Consider the following 14,181-nt stretch of genomic DNA (forward strand, 5'->3'; position numbering starts at 1 on the left):
CTTTGAGTGGAAATACCGCGATTTCTCTAATCATTTTGAAGTTTGCTGTTTTGTTTGTTGATGGCTTTTCACTGTTAAACATTCTCTCTTGCATTATGCAAGAGAGAATAATTGCTGTGAAGGAAGAACTACAGCAATCGAGTGCCTACTACGGCTGTTTCACTTGGAGGGTATTGATTAATTTCTCAGCTCGTGAAGTGCATGTTAGGTTTCCTCTTCTGCACACAAAGAGAGTAAGTTGTTTGGCTGATACCTGGTCCTGAGTGCAGAGCCAGGATCTGCCTCCCTCCAAAGCCCCTGCTCCTGCAAACCACAGCCCTCCTTAGGAGCAGGATGGTAAGGTCTGGCTGTGTTTCCAGCTTTACAGTTTGTTTTTAAATTAATTTACTTATTTGAAAGGCAGAGTTACAGAGGAAGAGAGAGAGAGAAAGAGACAGACAGAGAGGGAGAGAGAGAGCGCTTCTTCCAGGTCTCCCACATGAGTGCAGGGGTCCAAGGACTTGGGCCATCCTCTGTTGCTTTCCCAGGCCATAGCAGAGAGCTGAATAGGAAGTGGAGCAGCTGGAACTTGAACTGGCACCCAGGTGGGATGCTGGCACTGCAGGCGGTGGCTTTACCTGCTACACCACAGCGCTGGTCCCCCAGCTTTACAGTTCTAACTCATCTTTCCATGTTGCCTTCCAAAATCTCTGTGTGTAGAAGGCTGAACTTCCCCAAAACACTGTTTTCCCCATAACCTTGCCTGACTTGATTTTTTGAAGCTAAGAAGCCCCAAGACTCACAGGCACTCTGTTACCTCATAAGTACTGTTTGTGGAGCTGAGTCCTACTTGAATTTGAGTATAGCCTCCCTTGATCCGTCACTGTCTGCCCTGAGCTCAGCTCATCTAGTCCTGGGCCCCAGCCTTATTTGAGGGTAGGGTTCATGTGATTTGCTCTTCTTCCTTTTCCTCTTTCTCTTCCTCTTCCTCCTCCTTCTCCTCTTCTTGTTCTTCTGATTAATCTTATTTTATTTGAAAGGTGGAGTTAGAGAGAGAGAGCGAGAGAGAGAGAGGTCTTCCATCCGCTGGTTCACTTTCCAAATAGCCACAATGGCAGGAGCTGAGCTGATCCAAAGCCAGGAGCCAGGAGCTTCTTCTGGGTCTCCCACGTGGGTGCAGGGGGCCCAAGCACTTGGGCCATCTTCTGCTGCTTTCCCAAGCACATTAGCAGGGAGCTGGATCAGAAGTGGAGCAGCTGGGACTCATGCAGCTTTACCTGCTGTGTCACAGGGCCAGCCTCTGATTAGCTTCTTTTCAAGGCAGCAATGGAAAGAAATCTCTCTGCCCGCCTCCCTCTGTATCATTCCCTTCATGTCTGAGAAATGCGACCAAGTATATTCTGTGCATATCAGAGATTAGGGGCACTTACTTTCTTTGATCTTTCCCGTTTCCTTCATTGCCTTAATGGCAGTCTGGGGTAATGTACTCTGAATAGACAGCTGATCAGCAAACATCAGGAAATGCAATTGTAAGGGAAGGGGAACCCTGGGAATCTTCCACAAGAACTCAGGGACCATTTCCTCACCCCACTGTTTTCCTTTCAAAATGAAGGCCCGTTTTTATTATTCCATTAAGTCAAGGGGAAGGGGTCAGTGAGACAACACAGGGTGCATCTCTGCTTCCTCTCTGAAGAGCTTCAGAGTGCCAGATGAATGGGGTTCCTTCAGATTCTTCAACTCATCCGATCTCACCTGGAGAGCCGGCCAGACCTGCAGACAGAAACCATCAGAGGTCATCCCGGACCCCAGCTTCCAAGAAGACAGGCCGCACACAGCCAGCATCCTGATGAAAGGCACATCTCTGACCTTCTCTGACTCACACGCTTCATCTGCGTCTTTGGTAGCCTTTGTGCGCAAACAAGCATGAGTAGCCAGTTTCCAGATAGGACTGTGCCTGCAGAACCATGTCAGGGAGAAGTGATCATTCTGAGAAGATTGCTCATCTTCAAAGTTGGCCAATAAAAACAAGGGACTATTGCTTGCACAGTGGATGACCTTTGACAGGCTTGGAAGGAGCTGTCAGAAGTCTTAGAAATCCACTGCTACCTCCATCACCATCATCATCATCATTATTGCTAGTGTTTTTTGAGCACCTGCTGGATGCCAGGCACCCTCTGCACCGTATCTCATTTAATTCTTGCAACAGCCTTCTGAGATAGGGCTATCATTATTTATTACACTTGGGCCTCTCCTTCTAAGGATATTCTTACCCATGCATGCACACCCTTCAAAAAGTGGTTCATCTTTACTCAGATTCACTCAGAATGGCCTGCTAGGGTCTTCGAGAATTGTGTTTGGATGAAAAGCCCCTGAGGATGCCTGACTGGGGCACCCCATTTATTGGAAGTTCCAGAGGCTTGTTTGGGTCCTCTGGATGCCTCTGCTATCTTCTGAATCAGTGCATAGAAAGGCCAGGACCTGCTAGGTCTGGGGATGAAGCTGTGTGTTGGTGTCCTGTAGAGCTGGCTAGGTGTTGGGCAAGTGGAGATTCTTTTTATCGTTAAGGTCTTTGTTGTCTGGATGGGGTGCACTTCCCTGACCATTTATTCTTCTGCCAGGATTCTGTTGGGGTGAATATATGTCATTAAATTCTCAGATACTGCACTAAACCATCCATTTCTTGTTTCTACATATCTTTGTACAGTTTAAAGAGATTTAGTAGTGGCTTTCCAGTTAGCAACTGTTTAGTGGACTAACTTTTGCCATTATGCTTCACTGGCAAAACATTAACTTTGAAGCTTGCCTTTAGTGTTTCCTTTTAAAATAGTCCCTGTGTCATAGCAGAGAGCTGGGTCAGAAGTACAGCAGCCAGGACTCAAACTCGTGCCTATTTGGGTTGCAGCACTGCAGGCGGCAGCTTTACCAGCTATGCTACAGCACCAGCCCCTCATTAAAATTTTATATAGGGGTCTTCAGTGTACCCAGATGTTAGTATCCCAAGAGGGTATGTCCTGGAACCAATCCTCTATGGGTACCAAGGCATGACTCCATGTATTTCAGTCATGTTGCAAATGCACTTAACTATCATATGCACACAGAATAATGATATTCAGTACTGTGCATTGCTATGGCTGAACTTATTGGTAGAGTCAAAATAATTTTTATACTTTTCAATAAATAGCCACTGCTCACGCCTTTATAGTATGCCCTCATCACCCCCATGTTTCTTCCAGAACTTCCAGAAACTCAGCATATTTCAGATGCTAAGGGGTTAAGAGCTAGGAACTTAAGGGGATATATATTCTGTGGGCATTATGTCATCTGATTGGTATAGTATACTTGTTTGTAAAACACCTTGTGTTTATGTGTACATGTATCAAAATGTTGTATGCCTTGACTATATATGCTTTTTGTTAGCTATCCCTTAATAAAGTCCAATAAAATACAAAAGAGAAAAAAATAGTCCCTGTCATTTTGTGGCACATATATGCAACTTAGGAGTTCAACATATTACATACACACACACACCCTGTACTTCCAAAAATGTGTGCAGAATTAAAGAAAAGTTAATTTTGTTGCAAAAAAATTAAATCTTTGCAAATTTTTTCATGATACCCATTTTCCATGAAATTTTGTAAACCCTTTGTGCATAGCCTTTGTGCAAAAACCACATACCTGCCCTTACTTAGCTAGAGGTTGCATTGGTATCTTAGTATTGAGGTTTGTTTGTTTGTATTGTGTGAGGCTCTTAGAAGTTCTGGAAATAAATAAAAATGGTTTAGCTCTGGTTCAAAGAAGATTTTCCCGTAGAGCTGATTTTGCTGTAATATATAGCTTAATACAAAACCTAGCATGCCGAATACGGTTAGTCTTCAAAGTGGATTAGGGTGGTTGTGCTTTGAGCATTTCCGAGGCATTAGTTACAGTACATTGCATTAGCTTTGCTAGTTGCTGCTCCTGTAATGAAAGGCATAGAGAGATCACCCACTTCAACAGAAGACCAAACTGCCATCTTTTAACTTCCATTGAGTGTGATGGAGAAGATATTGAATGGCCAAACCACTCCCATTGTGAGGGAGCAGTGAAGCATTCTCTAGTTCCTTTAGAAAAGGCAGGTACAGAAATCTGAGATGCTGACAAGCCCAACAGCTCTATTCATACTGCTGAGAATGATAATGATCATAATTGCACCAGTTGTTACATTTTCATCTCTCCCTCTCTCCACGAGACTTAAAATAAACAAACTTGTATTTTAAGCTATTAACCTGACCTCAGCCTTTATCCATCATTTTTTTGTAAGTGAGGCATATATGCAGCCTATGTGGCACTGAGTACAAGAGTTTATGTGTGTGTATATATATATATCTTTATATCATATACATATATATATAATCTTCCCAGTGATCTTTCAGTGTGCGTAGTATGTATCCCTGCAACTTGACACACATTGTTGCTATACAAGAGTGCTTCAAAAGGTCTGCAGAGAAAGGAATTAAAAGACAATTTATTTTGATGCAAAACCTTTTGCAGTCCACACATAGTTTTTCATAACATGCATTTCCATAAATGCTTTGGAGTCCTTGGTATGTATTTTCTTATCTCTCACAGCAAATCCTTGAGATAGTCACTGTTATTACCCATCTAGTTTTCACATGGATCAACTGAGGCATTGAGAGCTATTTGCTGACAAGTAGTGGATTCAGGATGTGAATTCAGATGTTTTAATTATAGAACCCTCGCTACTCACTTTGCGTCCCATCAGTGAAGGAATAGATGAATAGCATAAGCTTACTGTAATTGGAAAATGTGCTATAAATGTCAAGGAAATGCAAATGTGTCTACTGCCCTTGAGAATTCAGGAGTCCAGGATATATATCTGCATGCACCTTATTTGCATTTACCTTAAACAAGTCATGTGATGGGTATTAAGAACTCATGTGGTTGTTTTACAAGCATGAGCTGTAATTGTGCATAGAAAGACCCACTCACTTCAGTGAAGACCAGCATCCCATCTTTTTCTTTCTATTGAATGCGATAGAAATGGTAATTGCATGGTAAAGCTACTCACATTGTAGGGGAACCATGGAGTTACCAAATCAAATACCAATCCAGGACCAAGATGCTGACATTAAAAACTGGGATTGGAGCTGGCACTGTGGCGTAGTAGGCTAAGCCTTCACCTGCGGTGCTGGCATCCCTTACGGGTGTTGGTTCTAGTCCCGGTTACTCCTCTTCTGATCCAGCTCTCTGCTTATGGCCTGGGAAAGCAGTAGAAGATGGCCCACATACTTGGGCCCCTGCACCCGTGTGGGAGACCCAGAAGAAGTTCCTGTCTCCTGGCTTTGGACCTGCTAAGTTCCAGCTGTTGTGGCCATTTGGGGAGTGAATCAATGGATGGAAGACCTCTCTCTCTGTCCCTCTGTCTGTAACTCTGCCTCTCCAAAAAAAAAAAAAAAAAAAAAAAAAAAAAAAGAGAGAGAGAGAAAGAGAAAGGAAAAGAAAAAAGCCTAGAATCACCACATGCTGGAGGGAACTTAGCCAACCATCCAACCATGTGAGATCATCAGGTCTAAGTCTGTTAATCTGGTTTGAGCTGCAGCCAGCTGCTGATAAGCTGTGTGTTTTGCCTCATTTGTCCTCATTTGAAAATGGGAATAACAGCTGACTCAGCGGGTTTGTTAAGGATGAATTGAGATGATGTCTGATTGATAGTAAGTGTCAGCTAGTCTTACTATAATGTATTTCAGTATTGTTTAGATAAAATTATCTTCCTGCCCTCACCATAGAAATGATGTAGATAACTTCTTTATGATATTTCTTCTGAGAAAAAGCAGTTGTTCCTGGAATCTGGGCTAAACACTTACCCATTCCAAGTACTTAGGACCAATAAACTGGAAAAAAAAAAAAAATGAGGATGACTGTAGTACTGGGGTAGAACGGGAGAGGCATGCTTCATTAGTGAGACAGTAGCAGGACAAATGGAACAATTTGGCTTTACAGGTTCATGATAACTTCTCTAAATCTGAAACTGTCCTAAGAGTGAAGTGTACCTTACACAGAGCACCTGGCGCTGTGTTTCAGGACCCAGCGCCTTTGTCACTAATGGCTTAGCTTCATTTTTGTGCCATGGTAAACAGTGACAAATGCAGCCATAATGTGGCACTGAGTGTCCTGATTTCTCCATAGAAAGCGGAGGTTGGTTCCTCTAAGGTATTTTTCTATTTTGAAACGCAAGTGGAGTGCACAGACATTTGGGAGGAGCCAAATGATGCTTTAACGTTGGCCTGGCAGGCAGCATGGCCAGGCATCTTTGGACAGAAAGACATGGACAGGCATCTTTGGAAAGAGGTTGATTATTTTCTGGGCTGGGCAACACCAAAACTCATGTCTGTCAGGGTTTCCCAAGGGGAAGTTGGGAGGTTGCTTGCCACAAAATCTTTGAAGAACAGAGTAGGATGAAATTCCATTCCTCCAGAATGGTTAAGCTGTGAGGGCCTTTTACCAATAAGAGAAAGCGAGTTTATTAAACGCCAACTCTGGATATTTTCTTCAGAGTTGAGGGATAAGCTGCTGTTTCCAAGTGCATTTTTATTTTTCCTTTCATCATCCCCCAAATATCTTTCTGCAACCGCCATTACCTAAGAAACCAGAGCATCACATTAATCAGGAATGAATGTCGGGCCGGCGCCGCAGCTCCATAGGCTAATCCTCTGCCTGCGGCGCTGGCACACCGGGTTCTAGTCCCGGTCAGGGTGCCGGATTCTGTCCCGGTTGCCCCTCTTCCAGGCCAGCTCTCTGCTGTGGCCAGGGAGTGCAGTGGAAGATGGCCCACGTGCTTGGGCCCTGTACCCCGTGGGAGACCAGGAGAAGCACCTGGCTCCTGCCTTCAGATCAGCGATCAGCGCGGTGCGCAGGCCGCGGCGGCCATTGGAGGGTGAACCAACGGCAAAAGGAAGACCTTTCTCTCTGTCTCTCTCTCTCACTGTCCACTCTGCCTGTCCAAAAAAAAAAAAAAAAAAAAAAAAAAAAGAATGTCCTGAGCAAAGAGCTCTGCTCCCAGGTTGCTTCTCCTGAGCCCCCCTGTGCAATAGGGGTTGAGTGGAATGTGGGGGCTCACGGGAAGTGGGGATCATGGCTTTTTTTTCTCTCCAGATGAATGTTGGAGTAGAGCAGCAGTCCCGGAGAGCTTGAGGCTGGGAAACTAACTGCCCACGATGCCTCCTCAGCTCTCCCAAACCTGTTCCCAGGTCTCCCCGCCTCCTGCCGCTGTCTGTGTTCATTCCAACATTTACTTAGCATCACCGAGAAGGCGGTTCAGTGAACTCTGTAACAGGATGACAGCCATGAATGGGATGCAAATCCTCCCTTGGTGGTTACTGTCAGAGGCGAGGTGGAAAATGCACATCAATAATGATACAGGGTAGAAACGGTGTGTTGAAAAGAGTGATGGGTAGACTGCTTTGAGGTTTTTTTTATTTTATTTTTATAGTGAATATTGAGAATGTTCCGAGAGAGAAAAGAAAGGGAAGACCTCACAAAGGACAAGTAGAGCTGCACAAGAGGGACTGGACTTGCTATCAGGACTTTAAAAAAATAGGAAAAAGATTTATTTTATTGGGGCTGGCGTTGTAGCACAGTGTGTTAAGCTTCCCTCTGCAGCGCCAACATCCGATATGGACAGCAGTTCAAGTCCTGGCTGCTCCATTTCCAATCTAGCTCCTCGCTAATGCACCTGGGAGAGCAGTGGAAGATGGCCCAACTGCTTGGGCCCCTGCACCTGTGTAGGAGACCCGAAGAAGTTCCTGGCTCCTGGCTTTGGCCTGGCCTAGCCCTGGCCATTGTGGCCAGTTGGGGAGTGAACCCTCTGTCTCCCTCTGTAACTCTGTCAAAATAGATAAATCTTAAAAAAAAATTTTTTTAAAAGAAAGATTTATGTATTTGAAAGGCAGGGCTACAGAAAGAGAGAGATAGAGAGAAAGTGGCCTAGATTTTTAGTTTCCTAGTGGACCTCTGCCTAAAGGATGCCTGGGACCAACGAACGCTGTCTGGTTGTTCTTGTGTCAAGCTGGGGAGATGTTTATTATGGTGGAGATAGAACCGAATGCCTGGTTCCAAGGTCCAAGGACCTGCCTAGGGAGCAAACTCGCACAGGATGTCATGTGAGCAGACCTTCAAGGAGGGAGACTTTGCCCTGGCAAGCAAAATGTAAGCCCTTGCCTGACAACATCCTAGAAACAAGTCAGATCCACCTGTGGAAGCTAAATTAGAACCTTGAACCACAGGGAAACTACTTTTAATGTTTACCGAACTGTTGCAGCAGGAGATGGCAAGCCTCCTTTTAAGCTCACCAACCTAGTAGAGTTTTGGGCTGCACGGAGAGAGGCCACCGTGTTCTCCTCTGTGTGTGTGTGGAGTCTTTGCTTGCAGCCTTGTGTCTGCAAGCCTCAGTGAGAGGAGCCTGAAAGCAACAGGTCCTACAGCGCCCTGCTGACTCAATCAGATCTGCAGGTAGACATCTTAGCAGGTAAGAGGTTCTAGAGACACTTGGGTAAACATCGGGAATCGGAGCTACACTTACACTATTATGATAAATGCAAAATTGGATCTGTGATTGAAGCGTCGTCAAAAGTATTTCTTGCCAGTATTTCTGGAGTCCTGCTCAATATTGGGAGCACTGTTTCTATTAAAAATATTTTTAATTCAAGGGACATCGTTGATAACTTTGTTTTAGTTACAGACCAAATAGAAACTGACCAGTTTGCTGAGTTGTAACCCCTGATATTAATTTATTTGTCAAATTCAAAATTAAATAAAAGTCTTCATAAAAAATGACAAGGAGAACCAGTGAATGGAGACTGAAAAGGTCTGTTTCATAGAAAGTTGAAATAGTGTGACAGGGGGCTGGCTCTGTGGCATAGTTGGCTAAGCCTCTGCCTGCAGCGCTGGCATCCCATTGGGCTTTGGTTCTAGTCCTGGCTGCTCCACTTCTGGTCCAGCTCACTGCTATGGCCTGGGAAAGCAGTAGAAGATGGCTCAAGTGCTTGGGCCCCTGTACCCTCATGGGAGACCTGGATGAAATGCCTGTCTCCTAGCTTTGCAGTGGCTCAGCTCCGGCCGTTGTGGCCATTTGGGGAGTGAACCAGTGGATGGAAGACCTTTGTCTCTGTCTCTCCTTCTCTCTATCTGTAACTCTGCCTCTGAAATAAATAAATAAATAAATAAATAAAATCTTAAAAAAAAAAAAGAATGACTGCAGAATAGAGAAAGCACTGTTTGAGGGTTCAGAATACCTCATTTTGCATCACATCTTGGCATCTAAAATTCTTTATCTCTGTGCGTCTCAGTTTCCTTGTCTGTAAAATGGGGGTGGGGGACAAGGGGGTGATATTTCACTCATAGGATTAGGAAGTTTAAATAAGAAAGTGCAGGTGGTTGGCTCAAGAAATCCTAAATGAGAAAGAAAATGTTTAGGGTATAGCAACATTGCTAATTTATACCTGATTGGAGCAGATTTTCCACTGGATTAAGTCCTAGTTATCATATATTTGCTTTAAACTAAAAGGGTAAGACTATGTAAGTTGATCATTTATAGATAACTGTTACTAGTCAAGTAAAATTTAAAATACATTAGAATTTTCCACATAAAGGAATTATATTTCCTTTTTTTTTTTACAGATTTATTTATTTATTTGAAATGCAGAGTTACAGAGAGAGAAGTAGAGACAGAGACAGAGAGACAGAGAGAGAGAGAGAGAGAGAGAGAGAGAGAGAGATCCTCCATCCCCTAGTTCACTCCCCAAATGTCTTCAATGGCCAGAGCTGGGCCAGACCAATACCAGAGTTTCATCTGGATCTCCCATGTGGGTGCAGGAGCCCAAACACTTGGACCATCCTCTGCTGCTTTCCCAACCACATTAGCAGGGAGCTGGATTGAAAATGAAGCAGCTGGTCTTGAATTGGTACCCTTATGGGATGCCAGCATTGCAGGCTGCAGCTTTACTCAATACACCACAATGCTGGCCCCAGGAATACTATTCCTATAAAGCAAAAAGACCTTTCTGAAAACAAATAACTGTTGCATTATCTTTTGTGCAAATCTAATGGTTCTTATGTTGGGATTAGTTCTAGGAAGGTATTTGTGTGTAATAAACCTCCTTTTCTGTGTGGGCTTAGAAGGGCATGAGATGCACACAGAATGTGTGTATACAAAATCAGAATGTGTTATGATTCTTTGGTGCAATTTTTAAAATTTGTTTATTTCTGGCCGGCGCCACGGCTCACTAAGCTAATCCTCCGCCTGTGGCGCCAGCACTCCGGGTTCTAGTCCCGGTTGGGGCGCTGGATTCTGTCCCGGTTGTTCCCCTTCCAGTCCAGCTCTCTGCTGTGGCCCGGGAGTGCAGTGGAGGATGGCCCAAGAGCTTGGGCCCTGCACCCGCATGGGAGACCAGGAGAAGCACCCGGCTCCTTCCTGGCTTCGGATCAGCCCAGTGCACCAGCCACAGTGCGCTGGCTGCAGCGGCCATTGAGGGGTGAACCAACGGCAAAGAAAGACCTTTCTCTCTGTCTCTCTCTCTCACTGTCCACTCTGCCTGTCAAAAAAAATAATAAAAAAATTTAAAAAAATTGTTTATTTCTTTCATTTTATTTGAATGGCAAAGAAACAGAGATCTTCCATCTGCTGATTCACCCCCAAATGCCTGCAATAGCTAAGGTTGAGCCAGGCTGAAGCCAGGAGCCTAGAACTCTATCAGGGTCTCCCAAGTGGGTGGCAGGGGCCCACGCACCTGAGTCACCATCTGCTGCCTCCCCGGATGCATCATTAGGAACCTGGATCAGAGCAGAGTAGCCAGACTTCGAGCCAGCCCTCTGATATGGAATATAGGCGTCCCAAGCAGCAGGTTAACCTGCAGGACCACAACACCCACTCTTCCTCTCTGCAATTTGTTGTTAAATGATTCTTTGAGAGGAGATCAAAATACTCCCTCCAAAATAATACCAGAAGTTGAGAAGGTGGAGTTAACTTTATGACTTGGCACCAAGATTTATCTCCCCAGTGCTCCTGTTTCTCAGCTGTGATCCTAAGTGAGCTACAGTGGGAGAAGAATTGAGCAGTGGACTAAATAGCTGTTCCTCCCAGGTCTGTGATTCTATTACCTGAGGAAACTCCATTGCTCATAAAAATTTCCAGCTGTCACACAGAATGAGTATGTCCTCCGAAGGTGCCTGCTCCCTTCCAGGGAGGCCCATTGAGGGCACAGCCAGCAGAATTCTTTCTTTTCCTGAAAATGCAAGGAAACAAGGTCACTGCATCCAGCAACACGTTTCATGTCTGCTTCGACACTCTTAAGTTATAAAGCAGATGGCTTCCTCATAAAGTGTGCCTGATTCAGGTTTATTAACGCCATAAAAATTCCATAGATGCAAAGAAACTGTTTCAACAAATCCCTTCTGGAAAATGAATAATTTGTATTATATAAAGGATTATTCCAAACTCATATATTTTTAAAATTGGTATTTTCATACTCCAGGATTGCTTAAAGCAAAGTCGATATTTCCGGTTCATAGGCTCTGGGAGCTAAATAGAGAATTTAGAGATCACCTAGCATAACCAATTCCCAAATCTCGATTTCAGGGTGTTTAAAGTATGACACAGTCATTGAACTGAGGAGAACTGTGAGTGCAGTGGTCCTCAGTACAGCCCAGGTGGAGGCAAGCAGATTATTCCTAAAAAGTGGGGACATCCGCCAGAGTGGCTTTCATTGAGGCAAGAGCTCACACCAAGCGCAGCATTGTAAAGGAATAAATTATTTACAATTACTCCCTGCACATGCATTGCTCACCATAAGAGAAATGAGTCCCAGTGCAGTGGGAATGGTTGTTCCCAGCCAGCTTACCAGGGCCACCAGTGAAAACCCTCCATGGAGCCCAGCCATTTTCAGCTTCTTCCGGTGTCATAACAATTTTTGTATTTTATTTTTGCTTACACAAAATCTAGTCTCCCCGTGGTGCTAGGCAAACGTACTGCGGTATCCCATCAGAACAAACCAGGCAGCTGTGTCTGGTTTTACCTTTATGCTTTCCGTATCATGTCTCTGAGTACTAAAGTGATCAGAGATCTCTCAACACTAGAAGTGACACAGCCCACCAGTCAACTGTCCCTGGCTCTCTGGCTTGCTTCTCTGTAAAAGGTGGCTACTATTTCAGGGAAATGGCCTGACAGCCTATCGAAAACTTTAAGCCTACCGTGGTTGCTTTAACGCTTAAACCATTTCCTAGAGTGTGGAAGACCTCTTCCCAGCGAGCTAAGCTTCCAACTTGTTCTGTTTGATCTCTGCGGCCAGTTCCTTGTAATCTTGAAGCCTTTTCTTTTTGGTGTGTGGTTTCAGTAAAACTGCATAACTTCCCCGTGCCTGAATTATCTGATCCATAAAACCAAATCAAGTGACGGCTGACTTTGAAATCTGTTTTCTTGCATTCTGGAATCGTGATCACTGGAAAAAAAAATTCTTCCCAGGCTCAAATTTGCCTTTTTGAACCCCCTGTTTTTCTAGCACCCAGAATAGAGTGTGCTCCATATGTGGGTGAATGAAGAAAGGTTTATAGTAGACACAATCTCTTCCACTAACCCATCCCCCAATGAACGTTCCTTGTGCTCCAAACGGTTCTTTCTGTAATTCCAAGAACACACCATGCTTCCTTTTATGCCTCAGTGCCTTTGCACATGTGACTCCTCTGCTGGGCATACGCCCATCGGTCTGCCTGGAAAACACTCCTGTGCTAACCTTTAAATCTCTACTAGAAACCGCCCCCTCTGCGATGTTCTCTGGGTCAGGCTATTCCCCTGCTGTGTTCACAGTGCATTTGACATGTTTCTATGGAAGTGAATTTTCTCACCAAATTGCAGTTCTTGGATTGGTTTTCTGCTCTTTCCTCCCCTCTCCCAGATTTGAAGCAACTGAGGCCAGAGACATCTTTGATAGGCATTCAAAAATATTTTTAGGAGGAAATGAATAGTTTTACATAAATTTTTTCAGGAACTCTTCACAGTACCCAGTAGGATGGTATACTTGGAGCCTGGGAATATTAAACACTTTTTGATTGATTCGCTAGAATACCAAGTACACCACCAAGCTTCAATTTTCTTAGCAGATATAAGTAGAACTTCATTTTAAGTTGGCACAATCATACAGTCACATTTTGTTCTTCTGAAATCTAACATCTCCCAACAATAAAACACACATGGAAAGTAAAAGGGAAAAAACCCTCCCCATCATCCCTGAAATGTTCCCTTGACCGAACTAGATTCTCCCTCTCCTTTGTCCTTCCCCCCATTCCCTTCCCTCTGTTCCCCCAAGCTTCCCCCGCCCCACTCCTTCTTCCTCTATCTCTTCCTCTCTCTCCCCTTTCCTTGCCCTTTCCCTCCTCCTCCTCCACACCCTCCCCCTCCTCTTTTTCTCCTTCCACCCAGGGTCTCTGAGGAAGCATAAATGCCTCTCATGGCTTTGGCTTTCACCTCCTCATTTCTGGAAAGAACCATCAATCTAATGTTGCACCTCCATGGATTTGCTCACTGTTTAGCCTTTGACCTACAGCCATCTCATTTCTTCTCTCGCCACTCCACTGAAATTGTTGTCTCAGAGGTCACCAGTGACCCAATTACAAAAGCTAATGGGATTATCTCAGTCTTCCTCCTGCCTGGCTCCAGCATGGCATTTGCCATCATTTGTCTTTTGGAAATGTGATGTAGTTGGAAGAAGTAAAGAGAGAGAGACCCTGCTGCAATTTGGGTTCGCCTTTCCCTTGCTAGCTACGTGAACCTGGACAAGTCACCTTGTAAAAATCTCATCCTCCTAAGATGGGGCTTTGGATATCTGTTTCTCAGAACTGTCACAAAGGTCAAATGGGATCTGGAGTATGAAGCACTTAGCACAGTACCTGCCTGCCACAGCCATGCAGTCATCATTGGCACCCTTCTGTCCTTGATTCCCAGAGCTTCACTCGCTCTTGGTTTCTCCCCATCTAGCACTCGGAACAAATCTGCTGAGGGCCCTCCCTTTCCTCGCCCATCCCCTCTCATTCCACGTTTCTCTCATGCTCTGTTTCAGATTTTCTCCATCTCTTACCTGAATGCTTTGCCATTCATGTGGTCAGTATCCTAAAAGTAGTGATGGGCTGAGTGACAGTCTCTGGCTTGGTCTATGT

The 14,181-nt window shown here is 44.5% G+C and overlaps 1 protein-coding gene and 1 long non-coding RNA gene across 10 annotated transcripts in view; one reads left to right on the plus strand and one right to left on the minus strand.

The window, feature by feature from the left end:
* Window positions 1-14,181, plus strand: part of GRAMD1B (GRAM domain containing 1B) — a 274,580-nt gene that overhangs the window by 59,802 nt on the left and 200,597 nt on the right. The window lies entirely within an intron of this gene.
* Window positions 1,573-13,282, minus strand: LOC138843496 (uncharacterized). The gene is made up of 2 exons (XR_011378261.2): window positions 11,134-13,282; window positions 1,573-1,749 (listed from the first exon to the last, which is right to left on the minus strand). It is a non-coding gene; the product is annotated as an uncharacterized LOC138843496 (long non-coding RNA).

This window comes from Oryctolagus cuniculus, chromosome 1, assembly GCF_051225735.1.
Source record: "Oryctolagus cuniculus isolate XC-2025 breed Fujian yellow rabbit chromosome 1, ASM5122573v1, whole genome shotgun sequence".
NCBI classification, from domain to species: Eukaryota; Metazoa; Chordata; class Mammalia; order Lagomorpha; family Leporidae; genus Oryctolagus; species Oryctolagus cuniculus.